Genomic DNA, 14,747 nt, shown 5'->3' with positions numbered 1-14,747 from the left:
CTGAACTGAGATTTTTTTACGAGATTTTACCGTTTTACTGCATTGTCCTGGATTTATACTGTTTTGTTGTAGCATTATGTTGTTTTTTACGTATTTTCTTATCGTTCAGCTGCCTTTACTTTTATTACTTATTGAGTTGGCATGGTCACATTACTCCTTGCACCCTGTGTGCAGATCCAGAAGTCTCGGGTCACGCTAGTGAGTGCTGATTTGCCTTCCAGCAGGTTTGTTTGGAGTTCACTAGGTAGCTGCTCGGCCTTCGCAGCCCAGTGCTTCTCCTTTCTATATTTATTTCACTTTGTACTAGCTTTGTATTAGATTATATTGTCTTTTCATACTCTTAGACGAATTGTAGATGCTCATGACTGGTGACACCCCGATGTCGGGTTGTGTTTGTTTTCACACTGTTCTATTCTACTCTATATTTTGGGATTTTTAGCTTGTTAATGATTTTAAATGACTTATCATAACTGTTTAGTTGGTTTGGGGGTTTGTCTCGTTTGGCCTAGTTTCGCGATAGGCGTCATCATGATCGGGTCCGTTTTAGGGTCACGACAATATTATTTACAAAAAAAATTAGTGAGAAGTAATAATCAACTATATAAGTTGATGGTGTTTAATAATAAAATAAAATAAGACAAATAAAAAAATTACAATAAATAATTTGGTAGTATCAGTAGTTTATTACTCCCTCCGTTTCAATTTAGATGAGGTAGTTTGATTGGGCACGGAGTTTAAGAAAAAGAAGAAGACTTTTAAAACTTGTGATCTTAAAAGCTTAAGGGTAAAAGCTTTGTGGGGTCATGACATTTGCGTGGTTATAAAAGCATCTCATTAAGGGTAAAATGAAGAGTATAAAGTTGACTTATTTTCAAATTTAGAAATGTATCATTTATTCTGGAACAGACTAAAAAGGAAAGTACATCGTCTAATTTGAAATGGATGGAGTAATAGCTATCAAAGCTCAATCTTTTAACGAAATTGAGAGTAAAGAGTGTGAGAACTTTGTAAATTATGCAATGCATAAAAATTAATGCGCGAAAAATAAAGGTGAATCTTATAACAAATTCTTAAAAGTTATTTATTTATAATTTACATGAACTCTATATTATAATTTAGAAATGAATTCTATTAATAACAATAAAAAATTCAAATACACACACACGCTATATATATATATATATATATATATATATATATATATATATATATATATATATATATATATATATAACACACAATGGAGATTAAGAGAAATAGTGAGCTTGTAAAAATATTGTTATTCCACCAATGGATTCCCCGGTTCACACACATACATAGACACATGTTATATGCATATTTAATACACCTAATATTAAAATAATAATCATAAAAGTAGTTGTAGATTTGTAATAAATTCATATTGTGCTTATTCTATATTTATATGATTAATAAACTTAAATAAAATTATATAATAAAACATAATATCAAGGGTACTACATATATGGGGAATTAAAAATATCTAGGGTGAAATAGACATAGCTAGGATGGAAGAAGGAGAATAACAATTGTTCAAGTTGGAGGATGAGTTTGATTTTTAAACAAACTCAGGGAATATAAATAATTTTCACCCTAAAAGTTATTATTTGACTTTAATGATACAAATAAACTTAGTGACCATGAGTGTGAAATTAAGTTACTTTAGTGACTTTACCGTAAAAATAATCGGAAATCAATACTCATTACCTGTGATATTTTGAATGCATAAGAGAGGGGTGGGAGGGGGTTGGGGAAGGGAAACCCATGCAGCGTGATCAGGATTCTGCATAAAATAGCTCAAATTTTGAAATCTTAAATTTACCCAAAAATTTCCCTTCTAACCCAAAAATCCAAAAATGTCCCTTCTTTCACATATTGCTGAAGAATTCAGCCAAGCTATTCGTATCACCAATTAAGTCTGTCATTGCCGGAACTCCGGCGTTCAGAAACACCATTGGCCGCGCGCATGGTTAAGGTAAGTTTCATCTGTTGGAAATTCATTTCAATTCATGTTTTATGCTGATGTATAGCTCATATTTTACATAGTTAGCCATTGTGTATAGCTAGTTGTATGAATAATTATAGGTCGAGCTATCCGATTTCGTCCGTTGTTACCCTCAGTCTCTAATTTTCAGTTGTCGGAGTTTCCATCTGGGCTTGTCTAAATTTGGTGCTTTGAGGAGGATTTCGGTATATTTCGCACTCACTTCAATCGGTGATTAGGATTCTTCGTATATTTTGAGTTTTTAGCCGTGATTTCTTCATGGATCAGAGTTTCTGGTTGACTGGGTTGGTGGTTACTATGGGGAAATTTGCCGTTGACGAATTATTTTCTGGCGATTTATTTTCATCTCTCCGTGATTCTTCGCTTTTTTACGGCGAGTTTTACTGTCTCTTATTCTTCGAGTTTTATGCCGACACTTCAAGCAAATGTCTCCGTGGCCATGTTGTCTAAGTCCTCTTGAGTGCTCCGCTAATTTCACAGGCATAGCTTTAAACTCTTCTCGTACTGTGGGTAAATGTTTGTGTAACCCATGTCAATTAGGCTCTGTTAGGTGGATAGTAGGTTGAGGGGCTTCTCACCATATGACCTCTGATAAATCTGCCTTGTTCAACTTGAAGCATTTAGATAGTTAAGCTGCCAAATAACTACAAAGTAATAATTGATTCCCCGGGCAGTATTCAAATTCTTTCTGATGTTGTTCTGGACAATGTGCTCTCTGTCCCGAGTTTCAAATTCAATCTATTATCTGTTCACAAACTTTGTTTTGAACTGCATTGCGTATTATCCTTCTCAAATTCATGTTGTATATTGCAAGGCCATTCACCGAAAAACTCATCAGTATTTGGTAGAGCTCAGGGGCGAAGCTACTTTGGTTGAAGGGTCAACTGACGAATTTGAACACCCTTATTGAATTTTCTGACTTCGCCACTGGTAGAGCTGCAGGTGGATTATGTATTCTACAGCTCAACTTTTCTTCCCACATTCATCCGGTCAAGAGAACTGTTAATTCTATTCCTTTTAATCTGTCAATTCACTTGTGAGTACTGTTGTACATGAAAACTCTATTAACATCAATAGGATTGCTTTCATGACTTCTCCTACAAATATTAGCATACTGTGGCATCAAAGATTGGGCCATGTCCCCCTTCTTAAAGTACAGTCTATGCATCTTGTTCCTGATATTTCTATTCCTAAGAATTCTTTTGTATGTGAAATTTGTCCCATGGCAAAGCAGCATAGGTTACCATTTCATAAAAGTACAAGACTCACTTCTTCTGTATTTGAACGTATTCATGTTTGCTACGTGGGGGCCTCGCTTGCTACTAAAGGAAGTGCCTTCTATATCCTTACAAGCTTCATTTTTATGATTTACGGGTGGCTCAAGGGGAGGCTAGTTTTAGGCCCCCTAAATTTTGAGGCCCAAAAAATATTTTTAGTTATGGATTTACAATCTTATTTTCGCTTAGAAGTTTATAGAAAAAGAAAAAAATACAAAATCCTTATTAAAAAAAAAACTATCTATATTTTAACAATAAAAATATTTTAGAACTTTGAATTAAGATATTCACATCTTCATATTGATAAATAACGTTTATTACAATAAGATCCAAGGTAACAAAATTGTAAATACATGGCTACCATCTTATTAACTTGAATTTTCTTACCAATGTGAATATAAATATTATATTTTATAAGATAACTTCATAACAAGCAAAAACAAAAACAAACTTGGCTTTAGGCCACGAGTCATTTCAATTCATGTTTTATGCTGATGCGCTTAATTTAGTGTATAGCTAATACTTCACACAGTTTGCCATTTTCTATAGATAGCTAGTTGTATAAATAGTTATCGGTCATCCTTGCAAAGAAGTTTTTGACTTCTCATTCTTTCCAAATACTTTTCGATACAATGCACGCTTTCTCTCTCTTTTATGTTCATCAAAACCCTACTTCAATCTCCATGTTCTAAGGGAATCACTTATGTTAACAGTATCAAAGACGTAAATAAAATTGGAGTCGATTCAGCTGTATTTTTTCTATTTTCAGGAGCATAACAAGGTTGCATAAAAAATGGACAAGAAGGTGGAGGATCAGATCGGTAGCGAATCCATCTCCAATCTTGAATTATTTGCTAAACTTGATGAAAATCAAGCAATACATAAAGTTGTCGAAGCCGTAGCTGAGGGACTGGTGTTTTCGATACGTGTATTCTTCGTCCCTATTGAGATGATTTAAAATTTAGGATTCAGTCACAATTGAAAAATAGCATTTAGTCACAAAGACCTATTTATTACCTTTAATAGAAAGAATACTGATGCTTTTAGTGCTCACTTGGTCAGTCTGGAAAGGGATTCAGAATGCAGTCAAGGAGAGAGACGAAGATAGAGTGATCATGCAGGAAGATTGTGATAGAATAATGAATGAGAAACTAGAGAAAAAAAAATCAAATATGCTAAATGTGATGGATATCAAGCTAAAGGTAAAAAAATAGAAAACAGTGGTAAAATAAAAGGCATTAAATCTAATGTTTGCTCTAATTTTGTTTCTGGGAATGAAGGAGAATATACAAGAAAAAATGTCAGAGGCCAAGAAAGCCTGCAAGATGGGAGCTTGCTAAAGGAAAAGGATTCAAGGATTGAAGATGGAAAGAAGTAGAGAAAATTATGTAATCAAGCCTCACATGAATTGTTAAAGATCTTACTTGGGGGAAAGTGTGTTAGAAGTGACTTTTAAGGTTTTGAATTGTTGAAGATCTTCCTTAATATAAATGTCGTCATCGTTATACAATTTAAAAAATTAAATGAATCAAGGACATAAGGAAAATTGAATTAATAATCAAACTCTAAAAATTGGGATTTTGAAAAGTGTACCATTGAAAAACGAGTTATGCAAATGATACTGCTAAAAGATACACAAAGAGAAGCGCAAAAAGAAGAAAGGGAAAAAAACATCACTTAAAGAAGAAAATCAAGAAGTGAAGTTGCTCAACTGATGAGAACTTTAAAAATAACATATACATAATTAATTTTTCATTAGAATAACTTAATTCAGCATGATCCAACGTACAATAATGCATATATTAATCCCTTCTAAAGTTGAGATTCTATGAATCGTTGCTTCAAGTTGGCATCAATTTGAGCGTCTTATTTGAGGTGCATGGCTCCGCCCCCGAAACGATGACTAATACCACTTGAATCGAACATTGACAAAAATTCTTATATTCAAATTGTTTTAACAATGAATTAATAATGAGATGGACTAAGCAATCTAAAGTGAATATTCATTGAGACGAAGTATGATATTAAGTGAAGGAACGAGGAATTTTATGAAAAAGGTCTTTTTTTTTAGATCTTTTTCCCCTTACTCTTTAATATCATCGTAATTTTTTTGTTATCACTCTAGATTGTATATAAAATAATTGTATATTTAGATTCCCCTATTCTATTCCCTAAGTTAAGTAATTCTCTTGAGCCACCCACCATATTTATACATTGCTTTTGGATAAGCCAAATAAGACTATTTCAATGATGGCCCTCCATGAATTCACCTATATAAGCTGCGGCTAAAGTTGCAAACATAAGAATCATTTTATTCTACTCCCTGCCACAATTATGAAACTTAGAGATCAAAGTAACATGTGCTTTCCAACATGATCCATCTCTAACGAAGCATAAGCTGGAGATGCAAAAGATCAGAGTTCTTGCTTTACCTTTGCATCCTTCCGGTATGGCCATTAGGTCCTTGTGATGCTCTATACGTTGTATATATTCATACATTGATGACAAACCTACAATCTAAATAAAGAAAAATGGTAAAATAAATAAATTCAATGGCATTCTAGAAAAAGAAAAGATTGGCAGCTTGATGCGAAGGAATACAGTTAGAGTTCAGGGCTCCTCCTTGTCAACATGAACAACTTTGGCCATCTTTTTAGCTTGCTTTCTCTGAAATATTCCACACAAAGAAAATACCAAGTGTTGTTAGTTTGCATATCCAAAAAGAGAGAAGAATTGCTGATTCAGAGATGTATTAAAAACTTTATAATCAGAGCTAGAGGATATATTTGAAAATTCCTTTTCAATATTCAGCCTAAATACCAAATAATTCATATACCTAAGCCATTCGGACAATGGATTGTTGGAATTTGTGGTTCAACCCACTAGCTATAGGCTTTGATATAGTCTTCAACCCAAGGGCAACACGATTGAGTACTGGTATCATGATGACAAGATGAGTGCAGGCAAGAATTCTTGAAGCAGATGAATTGAAATGTAAAAGTACGTACTAACGAAACGAGAAGTGCAGCGACAACATACTTTTCAATCTTTTAACAAAATGCATGCTCAGCTTGCCCACCTGAGCAAAAAATCCAATTCACTAGGGCCATTAGCCTCATTATGCCTGGAGCCCCATAAAGGGTTTAATTTAAGTTCCAAATGTTGGATTCAAGCCTAATATACAGAGATGATGATTCAGAATTAGTGCTCTCTGAGACCCAACTATATTCTTCAACCTCTCACCTGTAATTATTGGGTTTTCTTTAGTCCAGAAAAGCTTTGAGCAATATATTCACTCTTTTTTCTTTTCCCTTTTTTAATGTGAACAAGTTAAAAAGTGTTCTACCTGCTCCTCTTCTTTTCTGATGTAAATTTAACTCAACGCCCTTCTTTCAAGTAATCATTAGGATTTCATTTAATAGCTTTTAGAAGATAGGTAAGGATTTAGCCTTTGCTTAATCCTAAAACCTCGCATCAGAAATCACACATATCTATATCATTTTTTTCGGGGGATAAACATCATATATCTCTATCTAAAGCGTGACTGGATTTGGACATGTGGTTAATTTTCTCTATCACTGGCTGATGCATAGCATCACAACCTCTTTCTGATGTTGTAAGACTCTACCAGTCGCGTGCAAACTTTAGTTATTTGATCTTTAACCCTCTAAATTCACACCAGCTTGGGCCTTGGTTCTAATCAAGGTAGCGACGGCTATCCTGACTTGACAAGTGAAACTGGAGACTGATCTTCTCTAAGAGGTAAGTGAAGCCTAAAAAGTGAGAGTGGGAACTCAAAATAGAGAGAGATGACAGAGGTTGGGGAGAAGGAAAAGCTATCAAACATCAATCCAATGAACAGACAACACGGCTTGCCGAAGGGTCAGGAAGAGAAAACAACTATACTTTCTAAGTTAGAAAGGAAAGGGAATTTTTACGAGAAAGAACTTTTTTATAGAAAATTTTTAGGAGAAAAGATACTTTTCCCCTTACTCTTTAATATCTTGTATAAATCCTAGTCAGAGATAGGGTAAATTGCATCCTAGATCAGTAATTCACAACTGTTTTTTTATGACGCAGGATTTTGCAGTGATTATAAATGTCATAAACCATTAAGTGTAATGTGGCATCACATGAAAATAGGAAGACTTACTTGTCATGATGCTTAATTGTGAGGAGTTTGTTCTCGAGAAAAAATAATCTACAACACCTGTGAAAAAAGGTTAGATCTTTCCACTCTCAAATTACAAGAGGAAACTAAACACAGTGGATTCTTCTAAAATAGTGACCTCAGGATAATGGACATTAATAATTAGATCACACCCACAAAAGAAAGAAAAGAAATATTGGATCTCAATACATATCTGGAAAAGCATAAAAACTGTAAATATACATTCACTGGTTAAAATTAACTGGCAGGCACTCTCAGATCAAAAGTTGCAAACCAAGGAAAAGGAAAAAAGGTAGCTGGTGACGGCAGCAAAAAGCTTAGCAGATTGTAGAAACAATCTATGGTCGACTAAGGATTCAATCAATCAACTGAGTCCATAAAACACTGAGAAAAGCAAGCCTCTTTTGAAGAATTCTTGCCCTAATTGAGTGAAAAGTCTAGCCTTTTCCAAGTTTAAATCGTCTTATAGGACAAAGGTGTCACAATCCAACTAAAGCTAAGATTTTTACTTTCTTAGACATATTCTAACATTAAAAATCATATCTTTAGCTAATCAATTTTCCTTTTTCATTGGTAATAAATAATGTTCTAACACATTTAAATAATGAAACATTAGCCAACGCAACAAAAATAATAAATCGTTCTGTAAGGACAAAGGTGTCACAATCCAACTAAAGCTAAGATTTTTAATATCAAACATAAACTCTTAACATCAAAAATACTATCTGTGGCCATTTTTTTCTTGAAATTAGTTGGGAGGAGTCTCTTCTCAAGAATAAATGACCTACAACACCTATGAAAAAGGTTAGAGCTTTCCACCCTCAAATCACAAGAGGAACTAAACACAATGGATTCTGTAGGCTTATAAATTTTATTAAAACTAAATCCATAAAATAATTTGGATTATATTTTAAATTCAAGATATATTGGTCCAAATAAATATTATGGCTAATATAATTGAATTACTTTTATAAGCCCAATATATATGGATTAAATAAATATATCTTAATCCATTGGGCTAGTCCACTTAATTGGGCTATAAATGATGAGCCCACTTCATTAGGCCCAAGAGATCATCTTCCTAGAGGCCAGTTTGGTGCCACGCGTGAAATGATGTGGCACACCAAGTCAAGCGGAAGAGCCAATAGGATCATGTCACGTATCAAAATGACAAGGCATGCCAAGTCACACTAAAAGGCCAATGAAATCGTATCACGTGTGCAAGTGACATGTTCTGGCCAATCAAATGTGGCCATATCACACTTCAATTTGATTGGTCGGAAAGAGTTTGTTCTTATCACAACTCCTCTCTTCCACAACTATAAATAGGGGTCTTCATAACTCATAAAAGACATCATAAGTTTTAACAAGAAGCAAGAAAGAGCTCGTAGATCAAACGCTACAAATTCCTCCACAAGTTTCAAGCTTCAAGTTCAATTTCAAGAAATCAAGTTCAAGCTCAAGAACGAAGAACAAATCAAGTTCAAGCTCAAGAACGAAGACCAAATCAAGTTCAAGCTCAAAAACGAAGACCAAATCAAGTTCAAGTCCAAGCAATCAAGCTCAAAGCTCAAGAACAAGATCATCGTTCGTGGTAACAAACATAGATTCAAGATCAAGCTCAAATGCCCTTGAATTTATTTACCATTGAAAAGAAGAATCAGAGGATTCATAGAGATTGTAACACTCAAATATTTGAATTAAAATACTACGATTGTTGCGATATTTTTTGGTCTTGATCTTATTTTCTCAACGCAAATTTATTGTCTACAAATTCTGGCACGCCTAGTGGGACAATCTCTACCTCTCATCTCAACTTTTCAATTACCAAAGTTCAAGAACATTGAAATGGCTTCGAAGAAAATCAACTCCAGATCAACATCCACCAAGGCTGCTAACTCCAGGTTCTATGCTGATATGGAAAACATCCTCGATGTCACCTTTGGAAGCTTCGGACCAGTTACGAGGAGCAAAGCAAGCTCTTTAGGACAACAAGCACCCCAAGTGTCGTCCGCATCAACCCCTATTTTCGGATCTTCATCCTCAAAAGGAGCAAGATCCTCCACAAACGCATCTGAAGGAGGAAGCGATGTTGCTGAAAAGATCAAGAAAACTCTTGCTCTGCTTGACCTCTCCGGCTCCAAACACTCTGCTGTGAAGGAAGATGATGATGCTTCAAGCGATGGATCTTCCCCACTTACACCACATAGCGTGAGCCAATCAAGGATCAATCTGTGTGAAAATCCATGCTACTCTCCGTCATCCACGACAATCATGCAAGTCATGGTGACAAACACTTCATCTATGGAGGAGAAGTTGGCAAACTTGACGGAAGCAATCGCTGGCTTGACCAAATGCATGCAAAATCAAGAGGCTAGAAGACAAGCTAACAGACAGGGTGGGAATTTTGATGGAAGAAGAATCTACCCATGCACCCGGCAAGCTCCCAGAAGTTCTAGAGAGTGACTCTCCCCTAAGACAAGCAGCATCCACTAAGGCTATCCCTATCTCATCTGAAGGGATGATTCCAATCGATCAACTGAAGGAGTTCATCGAAGGAACCATTAAGAACAAATATGAAGTTGCTGCCAAATCTTCCCTTACATATGCAAAGCCGTACACTGCAAGGGTCGATATGTTGAAGATGTCTGCTGGCTATCAACCTCCAAAGTTTCAACAGTTTGATGGTAAAGGTAACCCAAAGCAACATATTGTGCACTTCGTGGAGACGTGCAACAATGCTGGGACTTATGGAGATTACCTCATCAAGAAGTTTGTCCGCCAGCTTAAAGGAAATGCTTTTGACTGGTACACGGACCTCGAGGCTAGATCTATCGACAACTGGGATCAACTAGAGCAAGAATTCCTCAATCGTTTTTATAGCACAAGACGCACTGTGAGTATGATAGAGCTTACAAATACTCGTCAATGAAAGGGGGAACCAGTTATCGACTTTATCAATTGTTGGAGGAATGCAAGCCTCAACTGCAAAGACAGGCTTAGTGAAGCTTCAGGCATAGAGATGTGCATCCAAGGCGTGCATTAGGGATTGCATTATATCTTACAAGGTATCAAGCCTAACACATTTGAAGAACTTGCAACTCGTGCCCATGACATGGAATTGAGCATGGCCTCTGCTGGAAATGAAAGGCTACCCATCTATGAACCTTGCAAAGCGAATGACAAGCAAGAAGTCAGGAAGTGGGGCAAGTTCGTACCGAAATCTGAAAGCAAAGAAGCTATGAATGTCAATACGTCACTTATGAAGTTCATGACGAAGGTGAGCAAGAAGAAGAGTATGAAATCCACTTCTTTTCAAGACAAGCCAAGTGGAAAGTTGACTCTAAACAAATGCAGGCAAAAGAGTACCCATTCCTGGATTCTGATGTGCCAGCCATTTTCGAAGAACTCCTCGAGTTAAATCTCATTGAGCTTCCGGAGATGAAGCGACCAAATGAAGCTAGGAAAACAAATGACCCAAACTACTGCAAATATCACCGACTTGTAAGCCACCCTCTGGAGAAGTGCTTTGTCTTCAAGGACAAAGTCATGGATTTGGCTCGCGAAAAGAAGATCGTGCTTGAAGATGAGAAAGCAAGCGCAAACCAAGTCTCTATCACCTTTGGCTCATTCAGTCCGGATGACTTATGTGGTTTTAAAGAAAGTAAAGATGAAGAATTACTGGAGAGCAACAAAGCTGAAGACAATCAACCTGATGTTGATGAAGGTTGGACATTGGTGACTCATCGTAGGCACCACAAAAGGAGCCCACAAAAAGAATCAATAGAACAACCAACAAGGAAGATGATGGTAAAAGACCAACAAAAAAGAATCCAGTTAGGCATTTGAAGAAAGCAAAAGTGGAGATGCACCATTCTCAAAAGCCACGAAATCCAGTGACCTTGGAGGAGTTTTTACCAAGTTGGTTCCGCACGAAGATTTCCCATGAGGGAATTGATGCCTCTTGTTTCCATGCTGACAAAGGGGAAGAAAAGAGTGATGACCTACCGTTGGCACCATCTTGGGAAAAGCCCATCGAGTCCACTCCTCAAGAAGTTAATGCTTGTGAGGAAAAGGTCACGTTCACAAATGACGATCTTTTGCTAGGTGACACTCCTCATAACCGCCCATTGTACCTGGTTGGCTATATGAGCGATGAAAGGGTAAATCGAATTTTGGTTGATGGAGGATCCTCAGTGAACATTTTGCCAATCCATACTTGAAGAACTTGGTATTCCCATGAACGAACTCTCAGAAAGTCGTGTGATGATCCAAGGATTCAACCAAGGGGGAAAAGAGTCATAGGCGCGATCAGGCTGGGAATCACTATTGAAGATATGCAATCAAGTGCATGGCTGCATGTGATCGACGCGAAGACTTCATACAATTTTTTGCTTGGGAGGCCTTGGATACATGAGAATAAAGTAGTTCCATCTACCTACCATCAATGTTTAAAATACTATGAGGGTGAAGTCGAGAAGATGGTAGTTGCTAATGATGAGCCATTCACCGAGGCTGAGTCACACTTCGCCGATGCAAAGTTCTACTTGAAGAACCGTATTGTGAAAGAGTTGAAAACTGATGATGGCATGAAAAGCAAGAATAAAGAGCCCTCAACTAAATAAAAGAGGTGACTATTGGTGAAGCCAAAGCTGCTAGTAAAGAGGTACAATCCAACACGAATAAATCTTATAGAGGGAATATTACGTCGTATGGAAAGAACGTAAGTCTGGCACTCCAATATATCCCTAAAAGGAAGAAAGATGAAAGTGAATCATCTAATCGCCAAGCCAGCATACTAAAGGAGTTAACTCTTCCGGTCAAACGAATTGAGGCAGTAAAGTCGTCCTCAATGCCACTTGCAGGGTTTGTAGCCCAAAATCGTTTGCAGAATGTGGCACTCCCTACAAAACGAACAGATGAAGGTTTTGACCCTAACGCTTACAAGCTATTTGCAAAAGCTGGATACAATCCTAATGAGCCATCAAAGTTAGGGAAGCTCCCATTGGAAGCTGAAACGAGGCAACCACGTGAAGGTTTGGGATACAAGCAACTGTCACCAGTGCGCATCTCAATAAGAAGGGCGAGCAACAACTATATCACTAAAGAAGATGAATCAGCCGCTTCTAACAAGCCTTCGGTCTTTAATCAACTTGGAAGATCACCTGTGAGGACCTCCGTGTTTGAAAGATTGGGTCCACTAAAGAAGGAGAACAAGTTCTGGAGAAATTTTCAAAGCATAAGAACACCCGCTTCACCTAAAATCGGGGAGATCTCTAAGGATTTCCAAAGTTTGGTTCCTTGTAGAATGAGGCGACAAACAAAACTTGTGGTTTCATGTAAAGAAGTACTGAAGGTAAAGCCATATATTGTGGTTTATACTAAGGAACGTGATGAAGACGAAGAAAGTGTAGGTTCTTCGTATCATGTTACTGGACAAATCAAGAATGGCATTCCATTTTCGATGGAAGATAATGCGAAATTGGAGGATGTTTTGTCGTGTTATCACATATCCTTCAATGACGGGGACCCTCAAGAAGATGAATATGTGAAAGATGCTCCACCTAAACTTGAAGAAGGAGTGAAGACGACAGTTGATGCCTTAAGAGAAGTTAACCTTGGCACCGATGAAGAACCAAGACCCACCTACCTAAGTGCTTTACTTGAAGCTGACGAAGAGAGCACTTATATTGAATTACTCAAAGATTTCAGGGATGTATTTTCTTGGAGTTACAAAGAGATGCCTGGCTTGGACCCGAAAGTAGCAGTCCATCACCTTGTAGTCAAAAATGGCACTTATCCTGTTAAACAAGCTCAAAGGCGTTTTAGGCCGGACTTGGTTCCCTTGATTGAAACAGAAGTTAACAAACTCATCGAAGCTAGCTTTATTCGTGAGGTTAAGTACCCAACATGGGTTTCAAGTATTGTCCCTGTAAGGAAGAAAAATGGCCAGATTCGAGTGTGCGTTAACTTTAGGGATCTTAACAATGCGTGTCCGAAAGATGAGTTCCCGCTTCCCATTCCAGAACTGATGATCGATGCTACTACTGGGTACGAGGCAATGTCATTTATGGACGGTTCGTCGGGCTATAACCAAATACACATGGCACCAAAAGATGAAGAGCTTACTACATTCCGTACCCCAAAGGGTATTTATTGCTACAAGGTAATGCCTTTTGGCTTGTAGAAGTTGGTGCTACTTACCAAAGGGCTATGCAGAATATTTTCAACGATCTTCTCTATAAGAATGTCGAATGCTATGTTGATGACTTGGTGGTGAAATTAAGAGAGAAGGGCGGCCACATAAAAGACTTGAGGATGGTATTTGAATTGCTCCGGAGATACCAACTTAGGATGAATCCATTGAACTGTGCCTTTGGAGTTACTTCTGGAAAGTTCCTTGATTTCATTGTCCGACATCGAAATTGATCAAGCCAAAGTGGATGCCATTTTGAAAATGCCTGAGCCTCAAGATATCCATGAATTGAAAAGTCTACAAGGAAAGCTAGCATTCCTTAGAAGATTCATATCAAACCTAGCTGGGAGGTGCCAACCGTTTAGTCGCCTCATGAAGAAAGGCGTTCCTTTCAAGTGGGACCAAGCTTGTAGAAATGCCTTTGAAAGTATCAAAACCTACTTGATAAAGCCTCCAGTTTTAGCAGCTCCTATACTTGGAAAGCCATTGATACTATACATTGCGGTGCAGGAAAGGTCTGTTGGAGCACTGTTGGCCCAAGAAAATAGTGAGGGGAAAGAAAACTCGCTTTACTACTTGAGCAGGATGATGACACCTAACGAGTTGAATTATTCGCCAATTGAAAAGTTGTTTTTGGTGCTAGTCTTCTCAATTCAAAAGTTGAAGCACTACTTTCAAGCTCATGTTGTCTGTCTTGTTTCTAAAGCAAACCCCATCAAGTTCGTGATGTCAAAACCTGTTCTTAGTGATCGACTAGCGAGATGGTACCTTCAATTTCAACAATTCGAGATTTTGTACATCCCTCAAAAGGCTGTAAAAGGACAAGCATTGGTAGACTTCTTGGCAGATCATCTGATACCTGATGACTGGGAGCTAACTGATGAACTACCTGATGAGGACGCAATGGTCGTTGAAGTTAAACCTCCATGGAAGATGTATTTTGATGGTGTTGCGCATCATGGGGGAGCCGGGGCTGGCGTAGTATTTGTCACTCCCTAAGGTGAAGTCTTGCCCTACTCCTTCACCTTGACACAACTTTGTTCCAACAATGTTGCTGAATATCAAGCATTAATACTTGGG

At 37.4% G+C, this 14,747-nt stretch overlaps 1 long non-coding RNA gene across 5 annotated transcripts; it reads right to left on the bottom strand.

Annotated features, from left to right (window-relative positions):
* Positions 1–3,871: 3,871 nt before the first annotated feature.
* Positions 3,872–8,292, bottom strand: LOC107789891 (uncharacterized). Of its 5 annotated transcripts, XR_012695654.1 has the most exons (4): positions 6,137–8,036; positions 5,733–5,967; positions 4,318–4,363; positions 3,872–4,241 (listed from the first exon to the last, which is right to left on the bottom strand). It is a non-coding gene; the product is annotated as an uncharacterized LOC107789891 (long non-coding RNA). The 5 variants fall into 5 exon arrangements; XR_012695655.1 differs by lacking the exon at positions 4,318–4,363 and having other exon boundaries at positions 3,876–4,241; positions 6,137–8,035; XR_001648930.2 differs by lacking the exons at positions 3,872–4,241; positions 4,318–4,363 and having other exon boundaries at positions 5,587–5,967; positions 6,137–6,543; positions 7,454–8,033.
* Positions 8,293–14,747: the final 6,455 nt, after the last annotated feature.

The sequence above is a fragment of the Nicotiana tabacum genome, chromosome 10 (genome assembly GCF_000715075.1).
Source record: "Nicotiana tabacum cultivar K326 chromosome 10, ASM71507v2, whole genome shotgun sequence".
Classification (NCBI taxonomy): domain Eukaryota; kingdom Viridiplantae; phylum Streptophyta; class Magnoliopsida; order Solanales; family Solanaceae; genus Nicotiana; species Nicotiana tabacum.
The sequence above is the reverse complement of the archived record's forward strand: the minus strand, read 5'-3'. Positions and strand labels throughout refer to the sequence as shown.